The sequence below is a fragment of the Diceros bicornis genome, chromosome 9, assembly GCF_020826845.1.
Source record: "Diceros bicornis minor isolate mBicDic1 chromosome 9, mDicBic1.mat.cur, whole genome shotgun sequence".
NCBI lineage: Eukaryota > Metazoa > Chordata > Mammalia > Perissodactyla > Rhinocerotidae > Diceros > Diceros bicornis.
Window position 1 is genome coordinate 58,222,242 of NC_080748.1, and position 22,179 is coordinate 58,244,420.

Below are 22,179 nucleotides of genomic sequence, written 5' to 3' on the forward strand. Positions count from 1 at the left end.
AGGGATCACCAGGCATTTGAGTAAAGCCTGCAATGTGAAAAAGAGTATAAAGATAACCACACAAACAAAGGAATTTAGAGCAGACAGACAATGCCGAGGATAGAAGAAACTTAAAAAAACAATAATATCCTTAGAGAGTCAAGAAAAGATATTGTTTTCATAAAATAAGAACAGGATACTGTGAAAAAGAACAATCAGAGAACAAGAAAGAGCTATTATAAAATAAAAATAGGATAGCCAAAATAACAATTTAATAGAAAAGTGATAGATAAAGACAAGAAAAGTTCCCAGAAAATATATTAAAAAGACAAAGAAATGGAAAATGGGAGAATAAAAAAGAAATTAGTCAATTGAGAAGATATGATTTATTAATAAAAGGTCTAAAGAGAATAGGAGGAATGGAGCAAATAAAATTATCTAAAAAATAACACAAGAGAAACACTCATAACTGGGGGCATTTGTCTCCAGGTTATAAAAGTATATTGTAAGTACTCAGCTCAATAAATGAAATGAAAAGATCAAACCAAGGCACAGCTTCATGAATTTTCACAACATCGAGGATAAACACAAAATCTTAAACACTTCAAGAAAGAAAGAAGAAAAGGAAAGAAAAAAAGAGAAAGAGATTAAGAAAAAAGAAAAGACAAAGCAACAGATCACATGTAAAAATCACAGAATCAGAATGCTTCAGATTTCTCAAAAGCAAAGTAGGAAACTAGAAGTGAGAAAATTGCTTTCAAAATTCTAAGGCACTATGACTTTAAACCCCAAATTTTATATTATCAACATTCACAACTGTGTCTGAGAGTCAAAAATACGTATATATATTTAGGCATACCAGGGCGCCAAAAATTTTACCTGCCATCGTTCTTTTTTAGGAACCTACTGCAGGTTATAACAGAAAAAGTAAGGAATGAATCAAGAAAGGGGACCCAGAATATAGACATTCTCATACTATGGTGGAAAAATGTCCTGGTTTGTTTGGAAAGTCTTGGGTTAGCCCTATTGTTGTGGCATAATTATTAGTAGAACCCCTTTACTCTCAAAAGCATCCTAGTTATTTTTTAAAAGTGGACATCTAATTTCATATTTATGACATTCAAGATTCTTAATCAAATTTCTCCATTTTGGCTCAATGTCAAAAACATGATAAAACCAGTGAATTAATTTATATACAATCTGAAAAATGGATCAGGAAATACACACAATTATCTTGAAGCTGTGAAATAATTATGCTATGAGTAAACCTCTCAGCAGATGCAACTTTCATCCAAGTAAACTTAATTAAACAAAAGAAAAACACATAAAAATAAACTCTCAACACTCATAAACTTCATTCAGATGTTTTACCCATTGTTGCTACTCGTATGGGTCAACAGAAAATGTGTACCCAAAGATTACTTTCATAAAAGAAGGCATCTATAAGGGTGATCATGAGATGCTAATATAAGAAGCCCAATGGTGGAATCTTCAAGTTCTTCAGATTTAGTTCAGTTGCCTTTGCAGCAGTTAAAATATGGATCTCTTTATGTGGAGCCTAAAAATGAAAATGTCTAAAGTGTATGTGTTTTTTAAAGATGGTCTAAACATAAAAATTAACTATTTCAGAGATTTTACGTACACACCCGTACGAGGCATGTGCACAGTGCTTTCCATGCACACGGAGAGATGATTAAGTTTGTGGGCTCCAGGTCTGATTGACTCTTCTTAGCTGTGTGACCTTGGGGAAACTTGCAAGACCCCTTCATCGTTTACTTTCCTCATCTATAACATGTAAAACCCCTCACAATTTGGTGTGCTTTTGGTCAAAACATGTTTGCCAGTCTGTTTTGTTATTTGGATGTTGCCCAAATACAGTTGTATTACTAAGCCTTTGTTAGAGCTCTCTTAACAATGTTAGTAGGTTGGTCTTTTCTCCAAACATTGGAGGAAGCTATACTGTGTAGTCTAAAATACAAGTGCATGTTGTACCATTATCATAGCTAACAGAAATGAACATAGAAGGAGAGACACTGTACCTTTATGATCGTCAGCCACAATTTCCTATCCCTGTCTACCTGAAAGTATGAGCAAACATGCAGTAAACAACTTGTCAACAACTTCACTAGGCTCTCGGAGTAGCCATGGATTCCAAATCTTTTTCTGTGGATAGAGTTAAGTATAGAAACCAGATAGCCAAGAAGCTAGAATATATGAGAAAGAGAAATAACTTGCCTGGCACATTGTGATTACAGTTGGTAATCGCTGGTTCTGAAACCACGACAAGAGGTTATGTGGTCAATAGCAAGACTGAGTTATGTAACTGGATAATCGGTTAATGTCGGCAAGTTCCTTTACAAAGATGAAATGATAACTCACTTTCTAAATACTTATCAACGTCTTAAAAATATACCACTATGTGATCCTTTAAGGATAACTTGACATTTATTTTAAGATTTAAGGACAAAAATATATGGGTTTTTGTTTTCTTTTTTTCTTTCTTTCTTTTTATACACATGAAGCAAGTGATGATTAAAGAAGTGAAGTTTTCTGGTGAATGAAACAGCCAGACCACTTTTCATGACAAAGTTGGTAATTAGAAGGCCAATTTAATGGTGAATCAGGCAGAAATATTCAAACCATGACAAATGACTTTAATAATGCAGCTTGCAATGCTTGAACAGAAATAAATTTCACTTCCTCAAACTCTCGCCTTTTTCTGCCTGCCTGGAAGACAGAACTGTCCGGGAGGTATTTTGTACCCTTTATTCAGTAAAGCTTTTACTAGATTTTAAGCGACCAAATAGCTTGCAAATGCAAAACATCATTCAACTTCTTATGGTTTTTTTTTCCTGAAGGTGGACCGTGTTCAGAATTCTGAGTAAGTCAAGATTTATTTTTCTGCTGTTCTGCTTAGTCCTGCAATAGTGTTTTATTGTTGCCACTCTGACTTGAGATATTAAAGGGAGCTACATTGGCCTCAAAATTGAAAGCTAATTTTGGTGTTTGTCATAAGTTTGTTAAGACCACATGCATTCCACAGTTTGAAAAATTTCATTATTCTGTCCATGCTGGGGCTTCGTAATTGGATAGTAAGGATGTTCAAAGACTAATTTAGTGAATTGCACAATATTTTAAATGGAATTATGCAGGTTTATGGGTCCTTAGGGGATTCAGCTAGGAGCCTCTCGAGAAAATCTGTTTATCAGTAAATGATATTAGCAGCTTTCACCTAGCTTTTGTCTTCATTAAATTGCTACTCTCCCAATTGAGGGTCACATCTGAGGCCTGCTTTGATAATTTGTCATTATTGTCTTGTTTATTGGAGCATAAAGTTGATACAGGCCGGGCTGTGCTGTTTATACACAATGTGCAAAGAAGTTTCTATTAACTATTCCACTGGTGCTAAATCAAAGTGGAATTTTTCAGGGTTCAAGAAAGAGGATCATTTGTAGCATTCTAATTTCCTCTAAAACTCTCTGAGTACATGCCATGCCCCCTTCTCTAACATGTATAACACATAATGACATTGTTAGAATCAATTCTCTGCAGACTTTTAAAAAATTCCATTTTTATCTTAAAAATAAGGTTGAAAGTTGAAATTCTTTCCATAGTATTGACCTGTCAGATAAAACCCAATCCATGGCACAGATTTCCCTTAAAGTATGATATTCACACATGATGACCATTAACTATTTATCTTAAGAGACTTGGGTTGGGGTTATAGTTGAGATATTAAAATTGTTAAGAAACATACTATTTATTGTAGCACAGTCAAGCAGACTTTTCATTGCACTTTCAAGTTCTAAGTCCAGAAACAGAGGGGGGAATTCCTTGAAAGCTTGTTCATGACATATTTAAAAGTATCACCGAGAATGTTTAAAATCAGTTGGTTTCTGACTATGATTTATATGTGGATTGCCATGAGGTGTTCTTTCCCAGTGATGATATGGGATCTAGAATTGGGAAACAAGGCAAGTAGACTCTATTTTTAATCAGGTCTCTAATGCAAAGCATTTTTCCCTGGGCAATTTGCGCATCTCGTGACTACCTCAGCTTCTTCTTACAGAATCATTTTATGGACCCTGGTCTCCCCTCTGTATGTGATCTGGGGTTCGTTCTACTCACCGGTGGGGTCAGACATATCTCCCTCTCCACCTCTGTCTTCCATTCCTCTACCCTCTATTCTCAGTCCCGTATGCCCCCAGGAACACTAGTGTTTATTTCTCTATGAGACACTGGGCCTAGCAGGAAGGAGAACAAAAGTTCAGCAGCTGGTGCACACCGTACTTTTGTGGTACAACTTAGGAGAAAAGAACTCCCAGTCCCCTGCAAAACAAAGGGCAAATTCTCTTTTGGAGTCCACCTAGGATAGTAACAGCTCCACAGAGGTTTGTTTTATCATGCACATCCAGCAATCCCATTTCCTGAACCGTCCTTAGCCCTCCTCTCCCTGGGAGGGAGGTGGAGAAGGGCCTGTGCTCATTTGGGGACCTAACTATATCCTACACCATGTGTACAGGGGTGTTTAGGATGTCAGGGAAGAAAAGGTCAACCCGTGAAGTGTAAGGACAAGTAGAAGTAGTAAGTTCCACCCTCTCAAGGGCTCAGAATGACATCTTAGGCTTTCCTTATGAAAGTTCTCAGGCCAGGAACCTAGCCAACCTCATTTTTACATACTATTACCTAGCACATCCACGGCTTTCCAAGATTTATGGTTATTATCGCCATCTACTCACCCACATAATCACCAGCCTTTCACTTTCAAATGGTTAAAAATTGTTTCATAGATTGCAGATCATTAATGTAAATTAGACTATTTCTATATTTGATTTCTTAATTTTTAAAAGGAAAAGAACAGCTCTCACACACACTTGCTCTTTTTTTTCTAACTTGAAAATTTTAAATGGCTCTCCAGACACCTCTTTCAATAACTCTTACCCTCCAAAGCTAGGCTGCCTTTTAATTTCACTTTAAAATAGCTACATTGGGACCATAATATGAGTAGAACTAATGAATATTGTGGAAAGAAGCAAAAAGAATTTTTATCTAAAATCTTTAAAAAGTATAAATACTTCATATGAGTAAGGACCTGTGGTTTATTGCAGCCCAGTTGAGGACTCAATTTTGATTCTGAGGATAAATCATTTGAGCCCATCAGGCCTCACTTTCCTTGTCTGCTCAAAAGGATCATGACTTCCAAGGCTTCTTCACTGAATGGTAGGAAGCAATTGTATTAAAATAATTTGCTCTCTCTTAACAATAATAATAATAGTAAAATTGTCTAAGTGCAAAGGCAAAGGCAATTACTTATATATTGGATCTAATAAAATCTTGCTTGTTTTCTCTTTAGGAAGCTCTGGACACAGAGAGCATTAGCAAGATGACATCAAATAGACATTGTATAAAATTGCCAACTGATTCATGAATACTCTAAATTTACCTAGAAAGTTCTTTATTCTTGACTAGTTTCTTTTTTTAAAACTTATTTCTCAAGCTTAATCCAGGCATCTGGAATTTACTTAGTATTCTCTGAAATCGAAGATGTTTTTATCACGAAGACTTGGATGTCAAAATCTGGACTTCTTAAGGAAGATCCCTTTGGAATGAACTTGTTCCTGAAACATAGTTCCACCTTTTTAAGACCTTTGCAAGCCTTAGCAACTCCTCTGGCCATTATAACTTCCCTACTGCGGCGGTATTTCTCCTAAGGCTTGGATACCTTTCCCAATCTATAGCGCCGCTGTCATGAGACAAGAGGCAATTTCTCTATTTTGAGTCTGATTTCCCCATAAAACACTTTAAAAATATTTGGTGAGTTATTTTGAATAGGGATAGCAAGACTTGTCTTCAGAAAATCAGCATGATTTTGAGAGGCAGAGTTTTGAGAAGCACTAGCACAGAAGAGCCCAGAACAAGATGGTTAGTCTAGCTGTCAGGGATTTAAAGGCTAATTTTGATTCTGCAACCTTGGGCAAGTTGTCCTCACAGCTTGGCTTTACTCGCCTCTGCCGTGGAATGATGAGGTGGAGAAGAGGTTTTGGCTTACTGAGCACTTGTCACGGTGGCCTGTGAGCCACCTCAGATGTTTGGAGAGAAGGAGCGCTGGTGTTTCCCCCATCGTTCAGACTGGGCAGATGTGCTCAGGTCTACAACAGTCCAATGATGGAAGCTGGAGATTCCAGCGCAACAGCGGGAAGCATACACCTTTGTCGGAGCACTCGAGCCTAAAGAGGAGACTACAAATAGGCTTGTCGGCAGAAACAAGCTAAGCTATGTTCATTTTTCTTCTTCTAGCTTCAATATTCTTATTTTCTGCTTAGTCTTGAGCTTATTTAATTCTGCTATGGAATTTTAAAAGCTAGGCATTTCTGTGGCAGTTCTTATATTTGGTGAGAAATGATGAATATACAAAATGCTTCTGGCTTTAAAAGCATTAGATATTTTGAAACGGCAGTATATATTGATAGATAGAATCCTGATTTGGGGCAAAGAAGCTCTAAAGTTCTATTCCTTGACCTGTAAAACAGGGAAAATAGTGCTTACCCCAATCTCACAGGCTCATTGCAACTTAAGGACTTATCCATCGTTGTATTAAACAGCAAACAAAAAAGTTTTAGAGAAGAGATGTTTATATTTGACTAGATAAGCAAAAATAAAACAACACAAGAATTTGATTTAGTTATGAAATTCAGAAATATAGACATTTCTGCTTAAATGCAAGTAAACACAACGTTGAAGCATTATTTGCCCATTGATCAGACCATGTTTTAAAATGGAATTTTACTTAATTTGGGAAAGAAATGTGCATTTGCATTGTTCTATCTTTGTTTTTAGTTGTGAATATGTATCAGCTTGATTTTCAGAAAACTGACCACTGAAAAATTTATCTCCAAGTAAATGCACCTTAGTCCTAGAATATAAGATCTTTATTCCCTGAAGAAGCAGAAAATGCCTCGTGAATTTTTCTCTTCCTCTTTGAGTCAATTTACACTTGAAAAATTTATACTTTTTTTTTTGGTTGGGGATTTATTTGTGTTCTTGTTAGTGTGAAGATATTAGGGACTTTTTAAACAAATCCATCAATGCTATGTGTTAGGAGCTGGAAGCAGGGGCAGGGAGATCAAGGAAAGGTGAAAAACAGAAAATATGGAAAGAAAGAGGCAAAGGATTATAAGATAGTTGATAATTGTTGAAAGAATTTCAAAAATAAAATAATAGATAAATAACAAAATAGGTTCTATTGCTTTATTGAGCATTTTAATTATGTAACTTTCCAAGTTATTCATGTTAACCTAAGGATTATAAGGAACTATAGTTTATATGCATTTTTTCCTACACCCAGATTAGCCATATCCGTGAGACTTCTAATTGGTCATGGATGTATCCGGTCCCAGAGTGAAAGGAAGTCTTGTTCAGCATGCCCCAGAGAGAAGAGGTCTTTCTGGGGCTACAAATGCAGTCTTACAGGGTAAAGTGCCATCTCAACAGGATGGTCCCGTGGCCACATTTCTTCCCTGGTGAATTTCCTCGCTATGCCCACTCACAATTCCCAGGAGCTGCTTGTTACAAGGAGAATGAAAATTCCAAGACTGTCATGCTCCCCCCAACTTTCACAGTTATGGGGACATCTCTTAATGTCATGTCACCCTGAAAGCTGACCAGACAATCTGGCGGAGGGGAGGGCAGAAGGAGGCAGTAGTGACATTTTTTCCCTTGAATTCTGTACAATTGTCTGGGATTCTTCCAAAACTACTCCATGATGGCAGCTCACACTGAAGTTTTACATTTATATATTGCTGCCACCCCAATTATATTTATATTTTTAAGTAGGTTCACTATGCTAGACATTGCAGATCATTTTTAAGGACTGCATCCATTTGAAATGGGGCAAATTAAATGTTTGGCAAAGGATACTCCACGGAATACCACTCCCACAAAATCCTCCTAGATTAAAAGAAATATTTGGACAAATAATTTTGGTAAATGCTGCATACTCTCTGTCCCTCTCGGTTAGCCACAATGCACATTAGTGAATTGAAGCTCTGAGAAGTCCGGTAGGGAAACACCCATTTCATTGTATTTAACCCAAAGTTTCCCAATCAACTTAACATCTGTTTTTGGAGTAGCACCTATTTGCATGCTGTGTAACCAGTTTGGGGAGGCATGCTCTTTGGGAAAGCCTGGCTGAGGTACTCCAGAAATGAAAGGAACTAACATTTGAGATGGAATAGTGAGGCAAACAAGGGCCAAGATCAAAGAAGGAGACAAGAGATATGATCATCCCATTCTCTAAGCCCACTTAATATCCCACTCATCATCTATTCAGGATTTGCCAACAGAAAAATTGGCATCTCTAACATTACTGCCTAGAAACGCTGGGGCAAAATTAGCAACCAAAGTTAAACTTAAATGTGCTTTTGGACTATCTGCCTACATAAACCGAAATACCATTAGAATTTGCCTAGGCTACTTGACCCTTAGATCAGGCAGTAGAATTGATTATATCATCATTTCCAATACCCAGATTGCCATAACCCAGATTATTATTCATATTTTTAAAGCCAATGAAAGGTGTTTCAGAGGTTGTCAGGTTGACTAGTCGTATAGTGTACTTCAAATTTACCTCAGTCTTAGGGTTCATACTCCACGCTTCAGTTTCTTCAAAGAATAAAACTATTAAAATGCAACCCCGAGATCAATGAGATGACATATCAAGTAAAAAAATTCAAGTTCTTCTGGCCAAGGAGACTTGTCTGGTGGCTGTTTTCTAAATAGTGTGGAGAAATCATCCTAACAGTCACACCCTCCATGCACCACAACCCCAGCAAGTTGGAGATGTTGCCAGAAAACACACATATTTTTAGTCCTACATTACAACTGAAGACCTGACCACACAATGACTTCATATTCTGTGAGACTGAATTTTCTTTCTTTTTCCAAGCTACCTTGCTTAGTGAAATTGGACGATTTATCACACAGTGGCCTGCAGCAAATTTAGTATGTGTAAGTGATTAGTTTGTCTCTTCCCTGAGCAGCTTTGATGCAGTTGGGTGTAAGAGGCAGCAGAAATGTAAGATCACTTATAACACAAATCCCCTGGGGAACCACTAATGGGCTATTGACCCTTCACCACTTTAGGTCAATGTGTCATATTTGATTCTGGTTTCTTGAGATGTAATTTCCAAGTGGTGACGGTTCGAAGTCTACACAAGATGGGTTGTCCTATCAAGTTTTAAGCACGGTATTATTCACACTATGAATGGCAGGTGCCAGTTGATTGGATTGGAGATAATTTTCCTATTTCCAGCTAGCCCCAAGGCGAAGGAAAAATACACTATTGACAGCATTGGTTAAGTTAATAACCAAGTGTAAATTATATCTTCATCTCTGTACTTAACATCCTTCACTCCTCCCCCTTAGCCTATTTCCATGAGGTTTGGGAAACTAAGTCAACATTTTTGGTATGGTGTGTCGCTTGGGTCTATTATTTAAAGCAAACTTAATGAGTCTCTTTCCTTTCAACTAATGACTTTTATTGCATTGCCATCAAAAATTCTGTGAAGGATATAAAACTATTTCAGATAAAATTCTAGGTTCAATCAACAATCTCTAATGGAAGAGAATCTGTACAGATAACCAGAAATGTCAAATGGGCCAATGAGCCTTTTTTTTTTTAATGTAAATTGTGACTTTTTTTTTTTTTTTTTTTACCTCTAAGGGAATTACCTTTATACGTTCCAGGAACAAATATTAAAGTTGATAGGCATTTGTGAAACATAGTCAAACCAACCCACTATCCATGTATATCTTTCCTCTAACAGTGGAGGAGAGACCGAAGAGCACTTTGAGAGGTCAAAGGAAGAAGCATGGAGATGAAATGCTTTTCTTGGCTCAGTTATACACTAACAATTAAGGGATGGTTGTTGGGTGAGGGTCGGGGCTTTTTGAGGTGGAATAGCAGAGGCAGAGAAAAGGAAAAAGAGGGAGAAATAGAGGAGGAAGAGGACAAAGCAGGTGAAAGAAACGGCCTGATGGTCTAACAAATATGGAGTTGCTCCTTGTTCCTCACACTGCGCTGCATGCAACAAAGGTTGTGAAGAGGCAGATTTTTCTTGTGCTCACAGTGTGTACCCTATAGCTGTGCAAGCATGATGTACAGACGTGAGGGCATGGATGTGGGAAAACAACAACAGGAGGCGATATTCAAAAGTTTCCTTGAATTTTCCAAACCTTGGGCCACAGTAGTAGATCTAGAAAGCAGGTATAAAACAAGCTCTCAATTTCTTGTAGCAGTAAACTTATTTTGAAATCATTGATTTAGAGAGAGGGAGGTTTTAGCTCTTCGGGACTCACTAAATTACTGAACCAGGCCAATTTATGATCTTCCATGTGTTGCTGCAAAGAAAATTCTCCCTGCAGGTAAGCTGTCTATCTAGAGCCAGAGATATTAGAAGCAATTTTATGAGTAGGATCATTAATTATGACCTATGAAATTTTAATAGGTTCCTTCTTCAGATCTTTTGTAGGAGCTGAGATCAAAGTGGCTCCAAACCATTGACACAAACTTGGTCATCAGGAAGTCTGGCAAGCTTTCAAGGATTTGAGATCTCTGTGTATTCTTTTACTTCCTTTGCTGATGTTTTGTTAAAGGCAACATGTATAAATATAATATTTACCTATATGTATATGTATGTCCATACACACACACACACACACACACACACACACACACATTGCAGCTTCCACAGAATTTTATTTACTTAATCCTGGTGGTTGTACCAGACTGTATTTATTTTATATATTTGTATTTTTAAGGAGTACTACTTTACTTTCTTAATTATAATTAAGAGAAGGCATGGCGTAGTTGAAAGATAAATGTGACATAACCTATATTTATCCCAGTTCTGTCATATGACAGAAGTATGTCCTTGAGCCACTGACTGAACTGATCTGGGCTTCAGTGTCTTCTTCATATAAGACCCTGGGGTCTCCTTCATGTAAGACACTGGTGTCTCATTCATTCTTACTCGTGTGAGACATTGGTGTGGCATGAGAGCTAATTGGAAGACAGGGCTACGTGTTTGTCTTCCAGATCTAAAATTCTGTGGATACACGTTTCTCTAGATTTCAGGAAAATGAGGATAATAACAGTATCTGCCCCATAGGCTTGCTGTGAAGACAGAGTAAGATAATCCTTGTAAAGCACCTCAAAGGGTATCTGGCACACAGTATACATCCCGCAGGTGTTCATTTTTCTCTTATTATCTTTATGATTTCTGCTACATGGGAAGAAACAAGGCACGTATAAAGAAAAGCTGGTTTAAGATGTTCTAAAAAGTGGAATAAGTAAAATTAAAGATCCATCATCTGGTGCCCTGGGTGCTCCGAAAGCCATACAGTGACTCTACTAGACGCTGCAGGTGTTACAGGTGTGTAGCATCTTGCTTCTATTCCTCCAAAATTTATACTTTTTTGCCCCGTGCATATGGAGAATGAAAACTCTCCAAGTAAACAGAAAGAAAAAAGGGGGGAAAAACCCAGTTGCTTCTGAATGCCCCTCTTAACGGCCCTGTTAAATTTGACTGCAGGATCTAAAGACTTAGGGGAGAAATCAAAATCATGGAGCTGGCCTGGCTAGTTCTCTGTGAGCCCAGGCTGGTTAGATAAACAGTCAAAGAGATCACTTTCTTCCATACATGATAGAAGTAATCAGAAATGATTTTGCCGTTCGTGTCATTCCTGAGTCTAACTTACAAAATGGTACATTTCCTACTGTTTATCTAGAGAAAGTTTCCCATGCCTTAAACCATATTGAAATTACAAATTAGTATCAAAATCCTTTAGCTGTCTGGTTAAAATTGTTTTAGTTTTTTTTTTTTTTAATGAATGGCTTACTGGTCAAGGCACTGTTTTCTAATTAGCTCTCATGTCTCAGCAGCATGTCAAATGGATGACTAGCATGTTCTATCAGGCTGGGCTTTCCTTGACAGTCGGGCTCAAATTCTAGCCTGTGTGGGTGGCATGATGTTCAATCCTTGTCTTCTCTAGACTCTTCCACTGGCATTACCAATGGCATCCTTCTGTGGTCTAGGGTCCCGTGAGTTCCACAGTCAACCTGACTGGTTCAGAAGGTCAGTGGCAGTCTCAGCCCACAGTGTCAGAGAAGGGGTCCTGCTGTCCTACACCTCATCTCCATTACTCCTTCCCCTGCTCCCCTCTCCTTTGTCCTAGACCACAGACTGGATTGCTGCTTTGATTTCCCTCCAGGCCTCCAGTTACACCTGAAACTGAAACTCTGTTCTGCTCCCTGAGCTGCTTGGGTGAATCTCCGCATCCCAGCCAGGGGCTGAGCCTGTGCTGAGAGGACTCAGCAGCCGCCTGGCAGACTTGGATATCATCTGCTCCCTGGATGAGAAATACCTTCATGTCTGGGCTTATCCAGCTATGGACCAAGCTCAAGGATGTCACATCCTTTGCAAGAATCACTCTTTGAAACCAGTTTTACTTCTCCAAGCCCTTTTCTTATGTTGTCCAGGCTTTTCCTCACCACCAGTCAGGGCTACCGATACACGTGCAGGCTCACACGTTAGATAACTAAGGCTATTCCACCTGTCAACCTTTGCTTCTTCTCCACACCATCTAAATTACCAGCAGCAGGGGTTAGGGTGTCACTAACTTGAGCACTCTGTCTTTTCTGCAATGCTAACATAAATTTTCAAGAACTCTTTTATCACTTCACCCTCCATACCTATTTCTGTTTATGGGCATAGTCACTCCTTGGTCATACCAAGGGTCATTCCTGTTCTTGATGATGCTTTTATGACCCTGCTCCATATCCCTCACAGACTCTTGAAAATGCACTCCAGGGAAAGTGGGATGTCAAGTAGGTGACAAGTAGTGGCATTCTACTGATTTCTTGGATGAATTGAATCAATGAATATTTAGGGATGGTGTGTCATGGCGGTCTATATTTCTGTGTAAAGGAAGAATCTTTGGCTTGCTTACCTTGCAGGCTATTGAGTGGACCAAGTGAGATTAAGTACATAAAACCACTGTCAACTCTCAAGTGCCATACAAATATAGTTACTCAGTATAGTTGAGCGATGCTCATTCATTACTAATTTTAGTTTTTAATATGATATTGGATTTATTTATTCTACTTATGTAGTAGGTACAAATTTCTCAGAATTTCAATATGCATAAAAAGACAATGTAACTTTCTTTTTCTACAACTCAATTTAATCTCTACTTTGAACCCCATTCCGTCAATTGACAAAAGGCTTAATTTTTATCAAACTCAGTCAAATTGGTGTTTTGTGACATTTCAGGATTTCCCTTTCTCCATTCTCCCCAGGGTTCATTTATGTTCTGGGGAGCTTATATCACAGCTAGGCTACTGGGAGAGAAGGTAGGAGAGAGACTCCTGGTTTTCAGCAAGCATCACCCTTGTTTCGGCTTCCACTGCTGATGCCTGAGTTCCCATCAGCCTCCAGCATCTGGTCAGTGCACCCTGCATCCTCTACTTCGGGCCTATAGGTCTTCTCTCTGGTGTTCCCTTTCTCTTTTGGAGTCATGGGAAGTTTTTTGATGCCCTCACACACTACTCCAGGGGCTGCTAGAGATTTGAGAAACTGGCCCTGTGTACTAAAGAACACCACATCACTATTTCTTGGACCCTAGTGCTCCACAGTACTGGAGCAAACAGGCTAAATCTTTGCTTTTCTGACTCACCTCCATCTCCACAGCCCAGGGAAATTTTTAGCAATATTAAAGAGGAAAATATTCCTGTAGAAAGCTCATCCAGCATTCTTCCCAAGTCTATTGTTTGGCTAATGGAAACTGGCTCTCATATACTGTAATGCCTAAGCTTTTGAGCCTAAAATTCCTTCCTCAACCAATAACTTCTGTTAAAACGTATAAAACTCTGTTTGAAGAGTTTATACTTTATTGCTCCTTTTTCCAAAGCAGTTTGCTCTAGATGCTGCCTACAATGAGGGAAAGGATCCTAAGGTAAAGGGAAATGTTCTGTATCTGGATTGAGTGAGGATGACATCGGGATATATATTTTCAAAACTCGTTGAACTCTATACCTGACATACGTGCATTTTCTTATATGTAAATTATACTTCAATCAAGTTGGTTGAAAATATTTAGATAAATGTGTGCACACATATACTCACATACAGGGTGGTATTGAAATATTACCCTCGTTACACTTATCTGATCAGCTTTGTCTTCTTTCCTAATAAGCAATCCTAACTATTTCGTAGGCATTAAAATATGCCTTTTCCAATTTGAAGTTTTTTATGACATTACCACATCAAATTTACTCTCCTGATTCCTCATTTTTTCTTTCCATAATTTTGATTTTATTGGTTTATGCTAGCTACTTCATTTTTGCTCTGTGTATGAAATACATGTTGCTGTAGTTTGTTCCATAGATATTTTTGCTGAGCTGAGTGAATGATGACACACTCCAGAGACTACTCAGAGAGTCCAAATGTAGTAATCAAGGTCCTCAGACTGAAGAAGAAAGGAATTAGACAACCGTGTTTCAGTCTACTTAACCCCGACACAGGCAACAGAAGTTTGGTTTTGTATGGCAATGGCTGTTTTTCCATGTTGATGTCTTTTTTTCCCAATAAAAATTTATCAATAACCCATATTTTTGCAAGAGTCATTAACAAAATACATTAAAAAATAGTTTTTGTCCTGAAATGACTTGACTGCTAAGAACATGAAACATAAAAAGGGTCTATCTTTCTGGTTTGTCATAGAAAAAGTGTTGACCATCTATTTTCATTCACAATTGGATTCTTAGCTCCTACTCTATTTTTTTTTAACATTCCTGAGACATTTTTATTCAAGTATTTATAAAAAAAACACAAATGTCACAGTCATATAAACGATCTGCTTATTACCTAAGGAGCCCCAAGTCTAAGACAATACCCCTTCTTTCCAGCAGTTTTTTCCAACAAATAATTTGCCGTGATGATCTTGTTCTGCCCCTGGGACACTTTGTTTAGTCAACTCAATGCTCTCATGTTATTCTACATAACACAGCAAGAAGAATTAAGTTGGTTATGAATATTAGCAAAAATCAAGGCTACAAGATTTCTTATGATTATTTCATGCACTCAGTCATCAAACATGTTGATTTCAAAGACAATGGTTAAGTATCAATCCCAGACTCAATTCAAAACTACGGATGTGTGTTGCTTTGGGCTTGGGGACAATCTTTGTTATGATACGAAAAATGACTTCCTTTAAGAGAATGCACGTGTTTCAAAGAACTGATGTCCTTCTCTAAATATGATTCTACTGTTTGCATTTGTATATCATTAGAGGGCTTTCTACACTATGAATTAGTGGAGTTAGTTCCTCTGTTTACTGCTTCCATTGGTTTTTACAATCCTAACTCTGAGACTCTTTTACAAAAGTAGCTTTCCTTCTTTATACAGTATCTGCTGTCAAGGCTGCTCTCTCCACTGCTTTGGTTGTCCAGCCATCACTAATGCTGCTATAATAATTATAATAAGGGGATTTTCAGTTTCCCCCGCATTTATCACCATGAGTATTAAATTCCCTACAACTACTCCTTTCCAGAAAACATACTGCTTCTGTCAGACACTCAAAAGAGATATTACTCTTATGAGGTTGTTATGGATGTCTAAAATGATCAGAAATAATTTGCTTTTTTCCCCCAGTTTTATTGAGAAATAATTGACCTACATCACTGTATAAGTTTAAGGCGTACGACATGATGGTTTAATTTACATATACTGTATTATGACATGGTTATCACAATAGGTTCAGCTAACATCCATCATCTCATATAGATAAAATATAAAGGAAAGAAAAAACATTTTCTGACCTACTCTATTTTTAATTCCACAATTTTGAGTTGGGAAAAAAATGTACCAAAGTGTCATCACAGAAAAATATTATATTTCCTTTTCACATATAATTTTGCAAGTTCTCAATGCATCAATATTATGTAAATCACAGCATAGATATTTATTTAAATAATCGACTCATTGAAAGGTCATTGTGTAGCTTCTTCTTTGTTGCTAGTTCCTTTGCAACAACACTGGTTGCCAGTGAGTGCCAATCATTCTCCAGGGAGTTTGAGAGAATCCAGGGATCTGGAAGTATTTGATAACATCAGAAAGATGTGAGTAGACAAATTGCATACTAAAGTTGACTTTAAAAATGGCGACACTCACAACATGTAAAACCATATCATTATCATCAAAATCATTTATTAAACAGCCAATTGACCTTGATGTTCAGCTTATATCTTCCAAGAGATACCTTTGCCAATAAATAACTTCTCACTTGATCATCCTTGGCAATCACAATCCCCCAGTGATTACAGAGGGATATCTCAATTTAGTGAAGTACATTTGGACTCCTGGCATTATATGTCATTGGCACATGCAATATTAATGGTTTTCTTTTGCCACTTGCAAGTTTAAATTATTTTTAATAGTCCAGAGATGAAGAACAAAATGACTTCTATTGACCTTAATCTATCATCTGGAAAAAGTGACTCTCAAAATATATTACTCTCAAAAAGTTACTCTCAAAAATATATTTGTTGTTTTATATTATCACTGATAATGATGTATATTATTGCTCCTACCACTATCAATATTATATTGAGATCCTAAGTCAGTTAATCAGAATTAACTAAATCAAAGGCATCATATGATCAATATTTACTTTCTTTCTTTTATATATATAATTTTATAAAAATGAGATAAAGCACAAGAACCCAACTGGCAGTGGGACGTAGCAGGGATGGATGGAGGGGGTGATTGTCAATAGGGCCACAGCTAAATTCCATTTCTCCACATAGAGTAAGAAGTTATCTCTATGATAACCACATTATGATTCTAAAAAATTCTGAATTATTTTCTACATAGCTTTGAAATATTCTCAAGTCGAAGTTGAAACAATAGGCTTAATTAGTAGGTTAGCCGTATAGCAATCTATATATTCCACATTCCAGAGAACCAAACATGATGATTGATTTTTGCTTCATATTTGTAAAGATACAGATAAAGCAAAAAGAGTCATCATATCACAGAGCATAATTCTCCCACTTCTATAGTATATTAGATGCGCATCTCCTTAGAAAAACTTAAATTAAGCCTATCTCTTGGCAGAATGGACCCTAGAGATTGCTTCCAGTCTTAAATTCTTGAGATTATTGATGGACAATTACAAAAAAAAATCAAAAAAACAAACTCCAATTCATTTCAACAAATTTCAAATCATAGACTATAAAGAAAATCAGTGTTTTGCTAGATCCAAATATATATGCAGAATTATTAGATGTGGTTTCCATTATGGAATCCATTATCCTGGTTGAATATTAAAGTGTATTTTCTCTACATGGGATTTCATATATTTTAATTTCCTCATTCTTTGGAGATTGATAGAAACCTCCTGAGAATTTTTTTTCAGGTAGATATTTTTGAAATAAAAAAGCTTTAAATATAACTTTAAATATAAATTTAACAAATTCTGAAAAAGTAAGTCTTGAAAGAAAGAAGAATTGAAATTTGGCCAATCTGTTTAACCATGAGATCACATCATTACTTTTAAGGCTTGCTGAAACCCTAGATGATTCTGTGGTATTCCCGAAGAAACTAAAAGATAAATTGATTGGGTTATGCATGGCCAATGCACTCCCAAGTAGTTCATTGCAAAGTAATGCATATTGAAAAAGACCATTTAAAGTTCCCACACACTAATGGGTCTGATGGGCTCTGAATTAGCTGGCACCTTTCACGAAAAAGATCTAGGCGTCATTATGAACAGCTCAATTAAGATGTCTGCTCAATGGGCTTCATTGGGCCAAAAAGCAAATAGACTGCTTGGATGAATTAATAAAGGGAGAGATAATGTGGAAATATTATAATGGCCTTGCATAAACCTTGATGAGTGGGGGTAGTTTCAAATGCCTCCTGCCTAAATTTAGAGGAGTGAATCAGCTTCTCCCATCATGGATCATTTGACTCATTTCCAGAGGAACTCTCTGGGTACAGTTTTCCTGAATCTGGGAGGCAGTAGCCAGGTGCCTTGTAACATCAGAAACATCATTCTTACCACATCTGTTTGGCTGCTGATGCCTTTGGATGTGATCTGTTCACCTTTTTTCTTCTGACTCAGCTTAGGGAAACTTCCTGCCTGTTTATAGAAAGCCATGAAAGTTGGGAATAGGAAGTGTGATGGCACACAAAGTTGAACATCCCAGGAGCAACATATTTATAAACATTTCACAGATTTATAATCCTGTCTTGGAGATGGGTTCAAAAAGTTTCCAGATGCTTTAGAGTTTTCTCCAATTTTGATAAAATGTTTCCCATTGCAAACTATAATAAGCCCATTTCATCCAAGCCTTATCTCTCGTTTTCAATGGTCTTTGCCTCCGAGTAAGGAGAAAAAATAGATACTTATCTAAAGTAAGCCTAATCAGGATCCCTCAAGCTACTTCCTGTGTGAGAAAACTCACCTTCTTTTGAGAAAAACCTCCAAGAATTTAAAAGAAGACACAGTCAATCTCACGTCTTTTAGATCCATTCAAGTTTCTTGTACCAATCCTTTCCAAAGGTCACACATATCTATAACGGCTGTATTACTTGTGTGTGCATGTGTGTTTGTGTATATTCTTAGTTTTATATTACCTATTATTAACGGTTCCTCCCAACAGCTCAGTTAGGAAGATAGATTTCCACAGGAAATGTTGAGAACAGAAAGACTGAAGTTGCTCCCAGTTATCAAATGAGCTGTTAACAAATTCTCCCATCAGGTTATACACAAGAGCTTGAAATACTTTTAATCAAAGGTATTTAGCATCTAACATCTCATATGGTCTTAAAACAACCCTGAGGAACTTAAAATCTAAAAAAAAAAACTGAGTCCTAGAAAAGTCAGATGATCTAACTGGGTCATTTGAACTCTTTGGTATCCAAACAGAGACTAGTACCAGTTTCTAAACTTTCAAACTAATGCTTAGTCCACCAGACCAATCCTTCTCTAATTGTTTGCTACAGGTACAGAAATTGAGAGTAACTCTAAAACTTTTATAGCAATTTGACATTGCTATGACAACCAAGAAGGTGATTTTGTATTTTACCAAAATAACAGTTAGTGATAGAATGGGGATTAAAAACAAACAGAAAAATTAAGAAACTGCCCTTCACCGTGCATACTTTGAATGCTGGAGTCCTGGACTACGTTAAATCATAGCCAGTGAAAGAGTAATTTCATATTTCAGTCAGGATCTACTGCACTTTCAGGTTTTGCCTCTGAAGCTCCAGGTAAGAGAGAAAATAAGCAAATCGACGTGAAATCAAAACACATCCACATGGGAAATGCTGAGATTCACCTTTCCACACTTTGACATATTAACATGTTTCAACTTCCTATTTCCCTCTGGTGGCTCTTGGTTCAGAAAACTGAGGAGGGCCTGAGAGACTGAACACCAGCAAAAGCCAAGATCGACTAAGAGCCTTTGCCTTCCTCTTAAGTTGGGAGATAAAAACCTTGAATTCTTTTGGTATTCTTGTTTGACTTGGAGTAAGTTTCTGTTTTTTAACTTGTAAGATTATCTGTCTTATTTGAGTATCATCAGTAAAGTTCTGCAGTTTTAAAAAAATGTAATGTAGCTATACATATATTTGCATATTGATTTCCTAAGATTGACAATTATAACCATCAGGTGCACAAAGAGAGGGAAGGGGGTAGAATATTTTAGAGATGTAAGAAATAAAATAATGAAATGTTTTGTTGATAGTTTATAATTCTCTCATTTTGAAGGAGGGACGTGCTGCTGGTTACTTCTATCAGATATCAAAGAGTTAATATCCACTTTTTGGAGAAATGTTTACCAAAACGCAAATGCAGAGTTGGGTCTAAGTGTGGTCCTCCAGAGCCTATTGATAAAGGAAATGCAGAACAGCATTGATTTTGCTGCTGCCAAAGTGCCCAGGCTTCGATCTGTGACCATATTGACCCCATTCCCAGAGCAAAATGTAACAAAATTTACACAATAGCAGCATCAAATGGCTTCAGTTATGCTGTCTGTGATGATCAACGAGAAGCTGATTTTCAAGTTGTGTCAATACTTTTGTTGACAATACTACAGTTCCCGTCAAAACAGTGCTGGAGGAGAGTAGCACAGACACATTTGATAAACAATTTTTATTTTCTCTTGAGTAACAATGTCATACCTATCCCCCCAACACAGTTACAATAAAAAGATTTTAAGAGTTCATATCCGAGGGATGGGGGAGAGATATAATGTTGAAACTAATTTTTTTTTTAATTTTATTTATTTATTTTTTCCCCCAAAGCCCCAGTAGATAGTTGTATGTCATAGTTGCACGTCCTTCTAGTTGCTGTATGTGGGACGCGGCCTCAGCATGGCCGGAGAAGCAGTGCGTTGGTGCGCGCCCGGGATCCGAACCCGGGCTGCCAGCAGCGGAGCGCGCTCACTTAACTGCTAAGCCATGGGGCCGGCCCTGTTGAAACCAATTATAATTCTTAAATTAAGACTATACATTTCACATGTTTATATTTAGTAACATGGAAAGATGTTTATAAGATGTAGTTAATACAAGACAGGTTGTAAAATAGTACCCATAATGTGATTCTATTTTGCTACTATATATGCATTGGGAAAAAAATTCTAAAAAGTATATATTCCAAAATTAACAGTGGTGTGCTCTAGGTAGTAGTATTATTATTGATTCTTTTTCTTTTGCTTGTCCATGTTTTCTATTATTTTTATCATAAGTATAGATTTTCCACTTTCCTTTTGGAAAAAAAGGAAGAAAAGGAAATACTTTCAGTCACTTCTGGGATGGTAGAATGATCTACATAATCTGCTCTTAACATTTCTGCAAGTAGGAGTTCATCTGAAATACTCAAAATCGTGTTCAGGTGTTATAATGAAGGTCACAGGAAAAACAGGAGACTTGTTTCCCTTCCTTTCCCAGATTACAGAATCTTTACAAGTGTCAGCAGAAGCAAACGTAGGATTCAGTAATCAAACTACACAAAGAATATAAAATAAATAAAAATGTGACTATAAAAGTATGTAGAATAGTCTCAAAAGTAAGTAGAAACCTCTATTCTTGAGATGATAAAGAAAGTCTGGAGAGCTGGAAGGAGTGTTTCTGGTCAGCTGGGAAGCGGGGATACAGGTTTTAGGATCTGGCAGACCCGGGTTTGATTTCTGTCGCCACCATTTTTGAGCAGGTTGCTTCACATCTCTGAGTCTCAGTTGTCTCTTCTGTAAATGATGGTGATAGTAATAACCACCTCGTAGAGATTTTAAAGAACTATTTCAGAATCTGTGCTGAAAGTGTATCACATTGCCTCACATATGTTAAGCCCTCAGTAAATCGTCTCCATAAAGTCAATTACTATTATTAGGGAAAAGCTTTCCTCTTATCCCCTCCAGACTCCCACCAAGGCCAACACTACGCTCATCCTCTGTCCTGTCCTTGGCACTCCGCCCATTTTGGGACTCCATTTCCGGTCATATGACAGGTTCTATCCCCACACCATAGCATTTGTGCATAGAGGGGAAGCCATTTCTCTCCTTTTACCAAAATTTCCTTTGGGAAAAATTGAAGGCAACATATTCCACATCCATCATAACCAAATGTCACTGGTTCTAGTACACTCAGCGGAAAGAAAGAGAATGCAATATCTGAATTTTTAAAAAATTAAATATAATGGCAATGTTAATTAAGAATGGTAGATTGATCTACATAACCCTCTCTAAACATTCCTGAACAAGTAGGATCTCCTCCAAAAATCAGAGGAGGTAATAAAAAGGCCACTGTACAGAGGAAGCAAGAGTGTTGTGACATTTACTTAAAGCCAGGTTGGTCATGCATAGCTCTTAGGTGCCTTTTGGAGGTAAGAGTAGCCCCTGAGGAAATCTGAGGTGGGTGAGGATTCCATTGCTGCTCCCCTGCACACACGGCTTTGTCAATGAAAACCACTCCAAGCCCAATTCTTCCACCCATTCAGACATTTATTAAATAAGCATGCATTAGCAGCCTCAACATACTTCGTACAATCTGTTCTGTGTCCCTTTGGGCAATCATGAGATGTGACCGTGTTCTAGAAGCAGAATTCTATTACCCTTATAGTTTGTATCAGGCAAGCAGC